Source organism: Pinus tabuliformis, chromosome J (genome assembly GCF_031772625.1).
Source record: "Pinus tabuliformis cultivar Carrire ecotype Pingquan chromosome J, CPIR1, whole genome shotgun sequence".
Taxonomy (NCBI): domain Eukaryota; kingdom Viridiplantae; phylum Streptophyta; class Pinopsida; order Pinales; family Pinaceae; genus Pinus; species Pinus tabuliformis.
The window spans coordinates 40,522,436-40,537,118 of record NC_142295.1 but is presented as its reverse complement, the minus strand read 5'-3'; positions in this window follow the sequence as shown (position 1 = coordinate 40,537,118).

The window sequence follows — 14,683 nt, the reverse complement described above, 5'->3', positions numbered from 1 at the left end:
CATCATACGAGAACCAGAGTGGTGGGGGGGGCCTGCGATCACGGCTCCGTCCTTATTTGAAAACTTATGTTTCCCAAAGTCCAAGGGGTGATTGAATTCCATGGTCAATGAATTAAGTTGACTTATATGCCATTGTGCACCTTGTTTGTATTTCTTTGACACAATATCTATCAGCAACCATTATACGATGGTTATGAAAAAAACTTTCATTCTCCAGTTTTCAAAAATGGTGTCGGGCTTCTCACATGGTGGTTTTTGAAGACCCCCTTTAGAGTTTGACTTCCAATGAGCCGTGAACACATAAGCGAGTTCATGGGGCCATATAATAGATCTGGTGCCTCGAGGGATGATCTAGGTCTAGGTATGGCAAAGGACCCTTCCAAGAACTTTTACTTTTGTGATGTGTTAAATTGCATTTTTAAAAGAACATAAATGAATACATGTACATGTTGTAAAGAAGAGGAACATGACATTCATCAACACATGAAAAACATGACATTCATCAACACATGAAAACATAAGTAGTTGATAATGGAGTTCGTCCAAGAGGGACTACATCTTCGGGCCTCGGTGTCAAGATGGTGTAGGCCGCTGCATTAAGTGATGTCAATAGTCATGATGTACATAAGAGGTGATGTCACTATCATACAAGGAAAATTCCCTCACGCAGGAGTGGCTCCAAGAGATGTTCCACTACAGGAACTCTCAGTCAAAAAGGACTCCTATCAGTATGACAAAAACTCATGCATGATGATAATGAACATCCCACCAACATGGCATAAAAGGGATCTCAATGCAAACATGCATGGCGACACATGAGTATCCCATCAACATACAACAAAGGGATCTCAAACAAAACATGACGAATCATGACAACAAGTACATCACACAGCTGATTCCGCATCACATCAAGCAGGAATCATGAGACAAGTAAGAAATAGGATCCCACATCAAACATCAAAAAGGGATCTGTGTAGCATAATGCATAGCAAAAGAAGTACATGAACACACTTCATATACGTCACATCCAAGGGCCATCTGAAGAAAAGGATGTCAAATTGCTGAAGTTGTTCGTACCATCGATCTCATGGCATCGAATCGCATGGAAACGACTGCTCGCACATGAATGCTGACACCTTCACTCCACTTTGAAAAGTGGTTAGAAAATGAAATGAGAAAATGAAAAATCTGAATGCACCATCAGATTTGTGGCATCGAATAGTGCAAAATCGACTGTCAAATTTCTGAATTCTGAGAAAGTGAAAATCTATGGCTCAAGGAATCTTTTAGATTCCCCCTAGATTCCTCAAAGATTCCCTCCTCCGGATCCTCTGCAAATTGGCTACTCAGATCAGGAAACTGACCACACCATCAGGTTCGTGTTGCTGAGAGGTGTAAGATCGACATAAAATTTGTCCAATTTGGACACTGCAAAAATTTCACCCTCCTGGAAATTTCGCTCAGTCATGGTTCCACTTGCAATAAATTAATTAAAAATTCGCCTCGATTTCCATGCCCGCTCCTGGTCCTCCATGCTTCCCAAGCGCACTGTGCAAATGAGTTTTATATCAATTCTGTGGCGAATTAATCAATGAATTCCGTTGGGTGAAGTTGGTTTAAGATACATTTGTTACAGAGGAGGTTGGGCAGTCAAACCCCGCCTCCTCCTTTTTTTTACATAACAAATTTTTTTTAATGGGAAGTGAGGTCCGCCTTGGGTGGCCGGCCCACCTCACCTATCCCCTCTCCAAGTGTCATATCCTTATTAATATGCAGAGGGTTGAGGTTGGGTCCGCACCCCAAGGGCCGGCCCACCATATGCGCACAATCCCGTGGCATGGGGGGAGGGGCCAAGGATTGTGGCCCACCCCTCCATAAATAAATGTTGAAGGATTGGGGTGGTGGGTTTGGTGGCTTGCCACCTTTTTTTTTATAATTTTTTTTGTTATAAAAAAACAACATGCCATTTTTTAAAATCCCAATTTTGGCCAAAGGAGTCATTTTAACCAGGCAACAATTTCACCCGGAATCTAGCTGGAGTTGGCCGGATTCCATCCGCCAGAAAAAGTCCAAATTGTATCTTCATTAATCTTGCCGAGTTAGCAAAATTCAACCCAACTTTGACTGCCTCTATCTTCGTCATCTGGACTCAGATTGGAGTGGCATTCGCATCGTTGGAATCAGGGCAACGAGCGCTTCGATCTGATGTCAAGTTAGTCATCTTTCTAACACTTTGAATTTTGAGCCTTTTCCATGCCACTGGTGTCTGGAGATCCACCTAGATCAATCCTCTCCACTGAGGAGCTTTTGGTCCTCCAAAAGCATGAAAAATACTCTGCAACTTCTCTGTACCTTGTCTGCATCACAAGTGTCCTGAAAGGTCTCACTTCCATCTCCTTCACCTTTGCTCTTCGGAGCCTTAAGCGATGAGCCTACACCTACAACCTCTAGTACATTATTTTTGCAAATTACATGCTTGACTTTCATGACCAACTAATGACCCAAGCGTCGCATACTTTCCACAAGTTTATAACACATACTCGGTGGTCAAGTTTACATCGAAATGGAAACAATACCCCAGCTACGAAAACAAGGCCAACATATCATTGTTTCTCCAACAAGTGATGGAAAACACATCATCACTGCAACACATGATTTACAAAGATAAGGCAAAACACTATTTGCTTTGACAAGTGATGGAAACACGACATCACTTTCACAGTTTATCATGCAACTCAAAATATGACCAAACATCATTGTTGCTGAACAAGTGATGGAAAACACATCATCACTTTTACATTTTAAAATGCAACAAATGATTTACAAAACAATAACCGTGACAAGCTAACATATCTAGAAACCATTTTTCACTTATCAAGGTGAATGGGTCGCCTCCCTATGGTGGTTTTGCTTGTCGAACTATTGTTTCACCTGATTCATGCATCGACACTTTGTCTTTAAGGTGCTACTATGGATGGAGCCTCCAACATGTGGCTCTTTGATGGCCACTTATGTCGCAATGACTGCAATAGGTTTTCTTCTTCCAGATCTGTTTAACCTATTTCTTTACTTGCTGTTGAGAGGGTATTTCACGCCTCATCCTTTTGTGTGTTGTCATTCTTTTCCAACACTTAGAAAATGTATGGTTATGTAATCCACAAAAGGTACATGTTTTTCGATTCCATGTTTTACATTCTTCTCTAACAACATGATTATAATTGAAATGAACATTCGAATATCAAGAGTGGTTATACCTTTCCTTGTTGTCTCTAGTGTAAGCATGGCGATGAGAGCTTGCCTCATCTCTTTCCCTACCATGGGATGATGGGTATGTGTTCCCATCATTCTCTTTCTTCGATGATTTTTGACGATGTCTCGGAAGCATATGACACCTTCGAGCATTCTCCCTCGGTGTATCTCAAGCCTGCAAAACGATATTTATGCAAAACCTCCAAAGGTTGAGGTATGCCTTAGTTATTAACACCAAGTTCTTTTTCCTCCTCAAACCTCGTCCTGGTAAGGAGCCTCTTGTTCGTCCCTGTAATTGGGATCTCCACATCTCCAAAAGAAATCATACTATGTGACGAAGAAACTAAAAGGAAATCAACATCTTTTACCTCCTTTGTTAATTTGGAAAGAACTAATGAGGGATTCTCATCATCTGTTGTTGGTGGTTCACTAGCTGTCTCGACACATTCCCCAACTTCCTTTCTGATATACCCAAGTCCTATTCGACAAAGTAATTATTCTACTTTGATGGGGTTGACAATGCCTTGGCCATTAACGCCTAAGCCTTTTCCTTCATACCCCATTTTCCTCAACAATTTGGAGCCAATTTCTGTGGTATGATTTTCAAAAACAGTGAAACCATCATTAGGAAACATACATGAAGATGGAGAACTACTTTTTACCTCACATGGGTCACGTTGTAGCTTTTCCAAGGCCTCGTCCTTAACTTGCAGATGTTGTAGCAAACTATGTTTCTCCTCTTTCTCTTCATGTAGATGCATCTTCAATTTATTGTTCCATGTTTGAAGATTTTGGTTGTTGTGCTTCAATTCTTCTAGGGCCTCTTCTGTGGCTCGTAACTGAAGTTGTAATCACTCCTTTTCCTCTGTCTCATTTTGTAGAGTTTCATACATTATTTCCACTCTTTTGGAAATTTTGAGCATGTTCTCGTACATCGTTTTTTCATCCTTTGTCGTTGCACGTTCCATTGTTCACGCTTACAATACACATCCACACAAAGACCACTCCGATACCACTTGATCCAGGTCCGAGTGTGACAAAGGACCCTTCCAAGACCTTTTACTTTCGTGATGTGTTAAATTGCATTTTTAAAAGAACATAAATGAATACATGTGCATGCTGAAAAGAAGAGGAACATGACATTCATCAACACATGAAAACATAAGCCGTTGATAACGGAGTTCGTTCAGGAGGGACTACGTCTCTGGGCCTCGGTGTCAAGATGGTGTAGGTTGCTGCATTAAGTGTTGTCAATAGTGATGATGTACATAAGAGGTGATGTCTCTATCATACAAGGAAAATTCCCTCATGCAGGAGTGGATCCAAGAGATGTTCCGCTATAGGAACTCTCAGTAAAAAAGGACTCCTATCAGTATGACACAAAATCATGCATGATGATAATGAACATCCCGCCAAGATGGCATAAAATGGATCTCAATGCAAACATGCATGGCGAAACATGAGTATCCCATCAACATACAACAAAGAGATCTCAAACAAAACATGAAGAATCATGACAACAAGTACATCACACAGCTAATTCCGCATCACATCAAGCAGGAATCATGAGACAAGTAAGAAATAGGATCCCACATCAAACATCAAATAGGGATCTATGCAGCATAATGCATAGCAAAATAAGTACATGAACACACTGCATATACCTCACATCCAGGGGCCATCTGAAGAAAAGGATGTCAAACTGCTGAAGTTGTTCGTACCATCGATCTCACGGCATCGAATCGCATGGAAATGACTGCTCGCTCATGAATGATGACACCTAAACTCCACTTTGAAAAGTGGCGGGAAAAAGAAATGAGCAAATGAAAAATATAAACGCACCATCAAATTTGTGGCGTCAAATAGTGCAAAATTAACTATCAAATTTTTGAATTCTGAGAAAGTGGAAATCTGGGGCTCAAGGAATCTTTTAGATTCCCCCTAGATTCCTCAAAGATCCCCTCCTTTGGGTCCTCTGCAAACCGTCTGCTCAAATTAGGAAACTGACTGCGTCATTGGGTTCGTGTCGCTGAGAGGTGTAAGATCGACATAAAATTTGTCCAATTTGGACACTGCAAAAATTTCATCCTCTTAGAAATTTCGCTCAGTCATGGTTCCCCCTGCAAATAAATTAATTAAAAATTTGCCTCGATTTCCATGCATGCTCCTGGTCATCCATGCTAACCAGGCACACTATGAAAATGAGGTTTATATCAATTCGTGGCGGATTTACCAATGACTTCCATTGGGTGGAGTTGGTTTAAGATCTGTTTGTTACGGAGGATGGTACTATCAAAAGAATTGGGTTTCGATCCTTGGTTTGAGATCAGAGTGAACACAAAATCCTACCATTCTAGTCTCTAAGGAATAGGTATACTTTCCAAAGCTTCACTTTATTACATTAATAGTATCTTATAAAATCTATGGGTTTGGAATGGTTACTGAAGACGAGAATGAGGTTTTCATTAATACGCTAGGGAAAATATGTGACACCCATGTATAGAACATTGACGTGGATGCCCTTAGAGCTCAATTAGAGATAAATGGTAAATTAGATCAATTAGAAAGTTATATGTTAAATATTGGTTTACTTAGAGCTACATTGTTGGGTGTTCATTGCGACCCTAATATAATTGTTCTTTTAGCTAGTCATTATGAATTGTTAACTCGAACTATTATTCATCCTACAAATATACGTAGTTTCTTATAAGTGTCTAAGGAAACTATCCCAAAAATGTTGAAGCTACCTGTGACAGGAAGGAATATTAGCGATGCAGTGAAAATTAATTACCAATGGCTAGTAGGATATTGAAGCCACAATTTAAGGCGATGGTCTCTTTGTTGATTGGTTTTTTAGAATATCATAATGACTTGGTTATGGATGAAGTTGTTCTTATGTGCTTAAGGGAAGTAATGACAAATCCCAATGAAATTATGATTAATTTTCTAACTTATCTAGCTCAGAGTATACCTTTGCACTTGAGCACTATGACATTTTTGCAATTATTTAGACATGCCGCATAGCTCATACACGTAGTCCTATTTTTCTATTCAGAATATTTTGTTAATAAAGGACTATTCTCAAACATTAAAGATATGCATGGAAGAGTGAAGGAGGTTGAAAAGTGGACTGAAGTATTATACCCATGGGGGAAACATGGTGGTTATGTCAAATTTGTAGAATGTTTCCTATTTCACATTCAAGAAAAATGTAACACCCCACCCCACATTTACCTGCTTTTACAAGCTCACTAGGGTAAACATGAGATGAGAGTTACTATGCATGACCCAACTACCAAATTCCAATGATGGAAGTGGGGTCTACCATTTTGAAACTTATTGCAACCTTCCAGTGACACATGATCACCCAAATATTAGACAACTGAAATTTCATTGGTGACCATTCCCTGAGTTGGAACCACCTTTTTCACCTACTCTTCCTCCCAACCACGCTCATGCAAGCTAGTGCATGTAGCTAGAAGGCTCCAACCATACTCATAAAACTCTCTCCATGCGGCTACAATGAAAATTATCAAGTTAAGAGGGTGCAGCCAAAAGCCCTATCCATATTTTTTGGGTTAGTCTTTAGGCCAACTACCTAGATCTACCTAGAACCTTCCATAACTCTGTCAATAATGTTTGTGAGTCTGTATACTTAATCCCAGGCTCTACTCTTGTTCCAAACTTGGCAAATACATGATGATCATTTCTGTAAACACTTGGAAAACATAACACCTACAAGTCTTGAATGCATGTATGTTCACTTTAACATTAATTTCATCATAGAATCATCAAGAAGGCTTACTGCCCTCTCTAGCTACCTGAAACAACAAATATTAGCTCATGAATTCAAATATATAACCAAGAGCCTGTCAAACCATGGAATGGATCCATAACAAGAGCGCATCATAAATGAAAAATATACCATGCATGTAACCAACATATAATGAGAATAGAACCATGGAAAACCAGTCATAAAGCCATACATAAAATCATAACTTGTGCTCATTAATCTTAATAAGAATTAAGTCATAATAACATATGCAAATTCCAACCAGGCCAGGGAATTCTATGTACCACTTGACCATAGATTGGGCTGAACCAAATCTTTATTTCATCCAATCACCCCCGTGCCATATTCCAAGCATGATCACATGGGATAAACCAAAACATAACAAACCAAGGATATCAAAGGCTAAACCACTTCAACCATAGTGATTTCACCTAAATCGGTCCAGAAATCACCAAAACCAGATAAGCTTGGATGCCTCAGACTTTGTTCACCATACCCAAAGGAATTTTCCTGTCTCCACCCACTTATCAAGAGTTCTAGGACAAAACCATCTCCACCCTCAACCCTTGGAAATTTTCTTGATACCACCTTAACCAGGATCAGAAATCTACCGACAATCGAAAGCTTAACCAAAACAGAGAACCCACTATATCAAAGTTATCTAGGAAATGAAAAATCAAGGTTGTAAACTGTCAATCCAAGAAAATCCCATGCCAATGATAGCAAACATAAACAATAAACCAATGCATAGACCATGCATCAAATCCAAGGAAAATTTTAAGGATGGAAAATTTTATTTGAAGTTTAAAAACATTGGCGAATCTCACTAATCCCTAATATGCAAACTATAAAATGCTTATTGATATATTTGTAAAATTATTCAAATTTATAATCATTTTATATATAGTCTCTATATAATGTTGGGGATTTTTAAGGTAAAATAATTTTATATTCTAAAATTTGGGTGAATCATCTTTTATAAAAATTGGAAATTGGTGAATCATTTTTGTGGAAAAATCATGGAAAATTAGCCCATTGGGCAAACATTAGCCCCTAAAATTTTCCATGATCAAATCCCTGCATACTAAATCACACTTGCACATTATTACCTGCAAATGCAAAACTAGTTTTTGCCCTTGTTGTTGTCCAAATTTCCTCTTGCGCTCCATTTCTTTCCTTGCTTGCTTTCTCCCTTGCTTGTTCTCTCTCTTGGAGTTTGATTTCTTCCTCAGAAAAACTAAAGTTGTCAAAGCTAAAAATTGATCAAAAATTGTCCACTGTTTCTCAAATACCCTTTTATCCTTGATGTTTGGTGTCTTTTCCTTTCATTTTCCTTTATTTTCTCTTTAATTTCCCTTGTATGCATATTCTTGTTTCTTCGTCTTCCTTTTCTCTTATTTTCCTTTATTTCTTGAATTAATTGCCATTTATGACGAACATATATATATACTTATGCACATTTGCTTCAACTAGCAAATAAACATATTGTTTATGGATCTTCATAAACACAACTCGATACAATATTTATAATAATACACACACACACACACACACACACACACACACATATATATATGCACATTTTCTCAACCAACAAATAAAAGCATACAATGTACGCATCAATCAACAAGGGAGTCCTGAGGTTCACACCTCCACCCTAAAAAAGTAGTACCAGGGATTCACCTCCTTCCCAGAAAGTCCAAAATCTGCTGCTAAAATCAAAGCCTACCTCCAATGTCCATCGCTACAATCTTTGCGCTACTCATTATCTCAGTGAACAATTATCGACTCATTGTTTCCGGGCACACTCCCAATGTCCCAATCTACTTTTGATTCCAACCAGCAATGCTATTAACAAAAACAAATTTATTCCCTGACCTTCCCTTCTCTGCTTCCCAGTCCATTGGGCAATCGATCACCCCCTTCCATGTAGTCACTCGCTTTCCACGTTTAGGTTCCCCTTCTTTGCTTCTAAGTCCCTCGTTTGATCCATTCATTGGCAAGGTTTCCTTGCATTGAAAGGTCTCAAAAGCCAAGGCATACCTCTGCCTCAAAACCATCATACTGGTCATAGCATGCTTATGGCAATCAATGGACACTCTTGGGTATCAGCGTCCCACAATGGCTTTGCTTCTAAATTCCTTTACAAACATATTGTTACATCTAATTCCTTTTGTTGTTGTTGCTAACTTTCTTGTAACCAATTCCAGCGACCCAAACCAAGTGTTTTCCATGTTTACCTATACCAAGCACATAATTTCCATTAGACTCCAAATCAATTGTAATAAATTCAAATCATACCTCATTGGTATCTCATCAATAAGGTGACATTTGCAATGCTATTTACTTCAAGTCACAACAAGTCAAATTATCTCCTTGATCAAATCATCATATATAAAAATATCACATCCGATTAGCTCAAAACTCAACCATCATAAACTAGAATCTTAGACTATGTTCATAATTTTGAAATTAAAACTGAAATAAAACATTGATACTTATATTTCAAATTGTTCTTTGCTTTTTCCTTTGTTCTTTGTCTTTTTCGTACACACACTGAATCGGTTTCCAAACCCGACAAGCACTCAATGTCTTCTCTTCTCTTGACCATGTACACACACTGGATTGGTTTCCAAACCCGGCAAGCACCCAATGTTCTCTCTTCTCTTCTCTTCCAAAGCAACAAGGGAATCTGGAGACTATATCGTCTGATCCCTCAAATATATCAACAAAAAGGGAATCCAAAGACTATACCGCCTCCTCCCTCAATATCAATAACAAGAGCGTCTAGAGAATATATGGCCTCTACCCTTAATATCAACAATAAGGGCATATAGAGACTATACCGCCTCTAACCTTAATATCAGCAACAAAGGCATCCAGACAGTCCCATACCTACCTGTCCCAACACATTATACAACACATACACCTACACATGGTGTACCGCAACACTTTCACATATACACATGATACAATACAACACATACACAATACACATGGCACAATACAACATGTACACAACACAACATGTACAACAACAACATTACTGCACATCTAGAGATCACACTGTCTCTGCTAGGCAACCTTGCCTTTAGTGTCTTCCCCATGCCTTACTGTGTGCATCTGCATTTGCAATACATTTCAAAAAAATTGAATTGAATAGAAGGAATTTTAATGACGTCCATGAGACCAAGGGGTATAAGGGACGCGGGCTTTAAACAAAAAATATCACATTTTCAAGTTTCTTTCTATTACAACTTTATTGCCATGAATTTTGATTAAGAAGTTAGTTTTGTGCATCTGCAATACATTTCAAAAAAATTGAGTTGAATTGAAGGAATTTTAATGACGTCCATGAGACCAAGGGGTATAAGGGACGTGGGCTTTAAACAAAAAATATCACATTTTCAAGTTTCTTTCTATTACAACTTTATTGCCATGAATTTTGATTAAGAAGTCAGTTTTCTGAAGTCTTACCTCCTCAAACAACGCGTTCAAATTGAGCACCTTCATATTGCTTTCAAATTGATTATAAATATTCGATTTCAACTGCTCCTTTCTTGCAAAAGATTAAATTCTTTTTCCTCAATTTTCCTTGTGACTTATCCGTCTACCCATGTTACATCTAAGATGGTGTGAGATCCAGTCATTAAAATTTTAACCTTAATTGGAACATTCAAATAAATATTTTCATCATGTAACTACATTAAACTAAAAATTTTGGCATATAATGTTTTTTTCGGCAAATACATTTTTCTGACATCATAATGAAATTCCCCTCTTCTCACCATCAACAATGAAAAATCACTAGGCCTCTCTACAATAAAAGAGTTATGAAATTCCCCTCTTCTCATCATCAACAATGAAAGATCACTTGGCACCGCTAGAGTCATAGAGTTATCAAAAAACTTTTAGTTGGCCGGACCTTTTCAAATTAAAAAAAAAAAACAAGTTACACCAACAAAACCTTAGACCTGTGTTTCCACTTCACTCGTTCTCATCGATATTTAAACAAAAATAAAAAATAAAAATTGATACACCAGCAAATGCCTGGATTTGCAGCGCAAGATATACAAGTGAACACGTTAATCAGACTTTGCTTGACTTGGGACAACGTTTATCAACGCGTGAATTAGACTTTGCTGGTATTTAGGGAAAGCTCCGTAGTTTCGTTTGTCAACACGGCAATTAGACTTCGCCCCAGATTCGACAAAGGTCTGATCGATGCGACTGTTTCTTTAAAACTTTGAAAAATGCAACGTCCTTTATCACGAAAGATGTCTATTCGGAATAACGCCTTTGACCAAGTGAAGTAATACAATGAGGCAGATGTAAAAATCATTAAATTAAATTAAATATCATTCATGTAAAAACATTTTGATATTTCAAATATTTTTATTAAAAATAATTATATAGTATTAATATTTTTTATTTTATCAATTTAAAACATTTTTTTTTTAATTTCAAATAAAACCAACTCAACGAACTCAAAATCTTTTTTATTTTATTTTAAATAAACAAATAATAAATTAAAATTAAAATGAATTTGAAAAATAATTCAAATAAAAATTTGTCAATGCTAAGACCGAAGATAAATGGGATTTATACTAATATGGATTTTCACTCCCACTTTCTTCATTTGCGAAATTTATTTAAATCCAAAATAAAATGGATTCATAATAATATGCATATTCTTTCTCACACTTTCCTCATTCAGAAAATTATTTTAGATATTTATTTTGGCTGATTTTTTATTCGTTGAGTGAGCTTTGATTCCCTTGGTGGAAGGTGATTTAATTTTGGCATTTGGCAATGCGAGACAAATTATTTTAAAATGAAAAAAGGCTAATATTGTAAATGGTCATTGTCGCAGTGAGTGCACTAACACTAACACACTTAATCCTAACTTTGCTAATGCTCTGCTCAGGTCCTTTATATAAGCCCAGGGCGTAAGGCATTCGTAGTCATGGTCAGTTGTCCCTAGGTTATATTATTTCATTATAAACATTTTACCTCTGATTTCATTTTAAACTTTTACACATTTAGTTGTGAGGAAGAACAAGTATATGAAGCAAGAGATGAGTGTGGAATAAAGGATGTGTGGAAGAGGGTGTATGTGTGGGCGAACAAGTGCATAGTGGGAACTTTCTTCACATGAAATTATAACTTTAAGTGGGAACTTCAAATCATGGATTCTCATGGTTTCTTAACAAATGAATCTTCGATCTATGCCCTCCTTACAATATTCTATTCCCCCTATGTTTTGATATCAATTTCATCATATAAAAGAAATGAATGTGAGAATAAATAACCACACAAATAATTGAGAAATCAAAAGTTGTTGCAACAATTAACATGATAAATAATTCACAGTTTGGAAAAAACTCAAAAGAACCCAATGGTCAATCAAGTGACACCACATAATCCAAGTAGTGGACCTATATTTCACATCGGTTAACTTGACATAGTTAAATTAGTTTTTACTTTATGGCCCAATGTGCATTTTTTTCTAGTTGTCTTACAACATATCTACAACCTTTTAGAAGTTCCTAGCACCCTATAGGTAAGTACTTCACTTGGGACTTCATATAATGGTTCTGCATTAAAATATATTATTTATCTTGTTGTTAGAGAGCCAAATAATAAGTATTTCAAGCTTTCCTTTAAGTAAATCATTTGGTATAAATTTTATGGGCATAGTTCCTAAGGGATTACCATGAGATCTCACAAATTCAATTTCCAACTTGGTAGAAATTTTAATTGTTATTGTTCAAAGTATTGGAGGTGATGTATTAAGGTCAATCTAACCATTTTTAACTTCTCCACCCATATATCTTTGATCTAAAGTGCCTTGGCACTAATCAAGTGGTATTTGAAGGGAAATTTGGTTGTTGTTATTGTACTTTTCTGTAGATCTTATAGTCTATAGTTACATGATAATAAACCGATTTGTACTAGAACCCCTCCAACCACTTATCTAAACTAAGAAATAACTTTAGAATTGGTTAGTGATCCATAAACTACCATGAATATTCCATTGGACAGTTTGTCACAATAGATCTACTAAAATATATTTGAAAATCTAAAACATAAATATGAAGGTTCATTTTTCCATAGAATTTTGGATTTATTAGTTATTGTATTATGATTTGCATGTAGTAGATAAAATATGGAAAATATGATGATGAAATTAAACTCACAAACCATAATGAACAAAAGATATGATTTGGGAAACCCTTACAAGAGAAGGTGAGGCTACTCCACTCTTTTTGTGAATAGAAATGACTACAATTACAAATAGGTGAGACCTATGGCACATGGGATGCTACAGTACACAAACCCTCTTTTTTTTCTCTCTCTTTCTCCACTATTCACTAATCTTATCATCTATGGAACAAAATGCACTCAAATAGAATGGAACCCCTTTTTCTCCTAGTGGCATGGTTATAACACAACCTAATAGCCTACTAGTGGTTAAATTTGACTCCAACTCTTAACTAGATTTACAAGATTGTCTCTTCTAGAATTTTCTTCATCATAATCATGTGGGTAGCCCCTTCCCCATAAATAATGGAGGCTGACATGGCATCCTTTCAAATCATGGTAGTCAAAATAGGAAGGCTAACTTTTGGGTGGCATGACTTTATCATACATACTTGGTTTGAGGTACCCTGTGTGTGCCAATCTTAGTAGTTTGCATGGACCTTTGTAACCCTACTTAAAATATTGATAACAAGTCCTAGTGGTAACACACAATATTATTACTAGTAAGTCCTAGGGGTAACACACTATATTATTAGTAGTAAGTCCTAGGGTTAACACACAATATTATTAATAGTAAGTCCTAGAGGTAACACACTATATTATTAGTAGTAAGTCCTAGGGATACCATGACATCTTATTACTATGTTTCATAACAAGCTCATGACATGGTCACTTATGTCCCTCCTACTTAGAAAATGAGAACTAAAGCACTTGCACCTCCTCCTCGTGGTAGCAATTGAGGGCCCTTTGAGGACATAATTAGGTGGGTATGTAGCTATGGCCATCATCTCTGGAATCCTCTTTTTTAATAAAATAAAATGAATGTTTTATGTTTGGACTTTAATTTTTATGTTTATTCCCATTTCTTTGCCTTCATCATCGACTAATCCCCAGAGGCTTGATTATTATAGGGTTTTTATTTGTTTATGTTTTGGGACACTGTTTGCAGCCAGTGCTAGAATAGTTGTAGTCCATTTTTAAGTGGATGAATTTAAAATTGTTGTTTGCATATAAGCTCGTGGCATCATTTTCTAAGAATACAAAATGCCCAATGCTACATTCGTATTAGGACATGCATGTCATAGCTTTGTCATTGTATTTTTCAACATGATTACATTAGATGGAGTGGTCTTGTGGAATCAAATATAATTAGAGTTTCATGTCTTTTCATAACGAACATTAATTAGCATGCAATATATGAAATCAATGATTCACTTATCCCAAATAAGTAACTAACAGTCCCAGAATTCATCAAGAAACTGATTAGTAGCAATAATGCTAACTATTTCATTATTATCAAATGTAACATTCTTGTAATAAACATATGTGATGAATAGAGTTTAAATTAGTACGATTAAATATCATGTGTTATCTTCT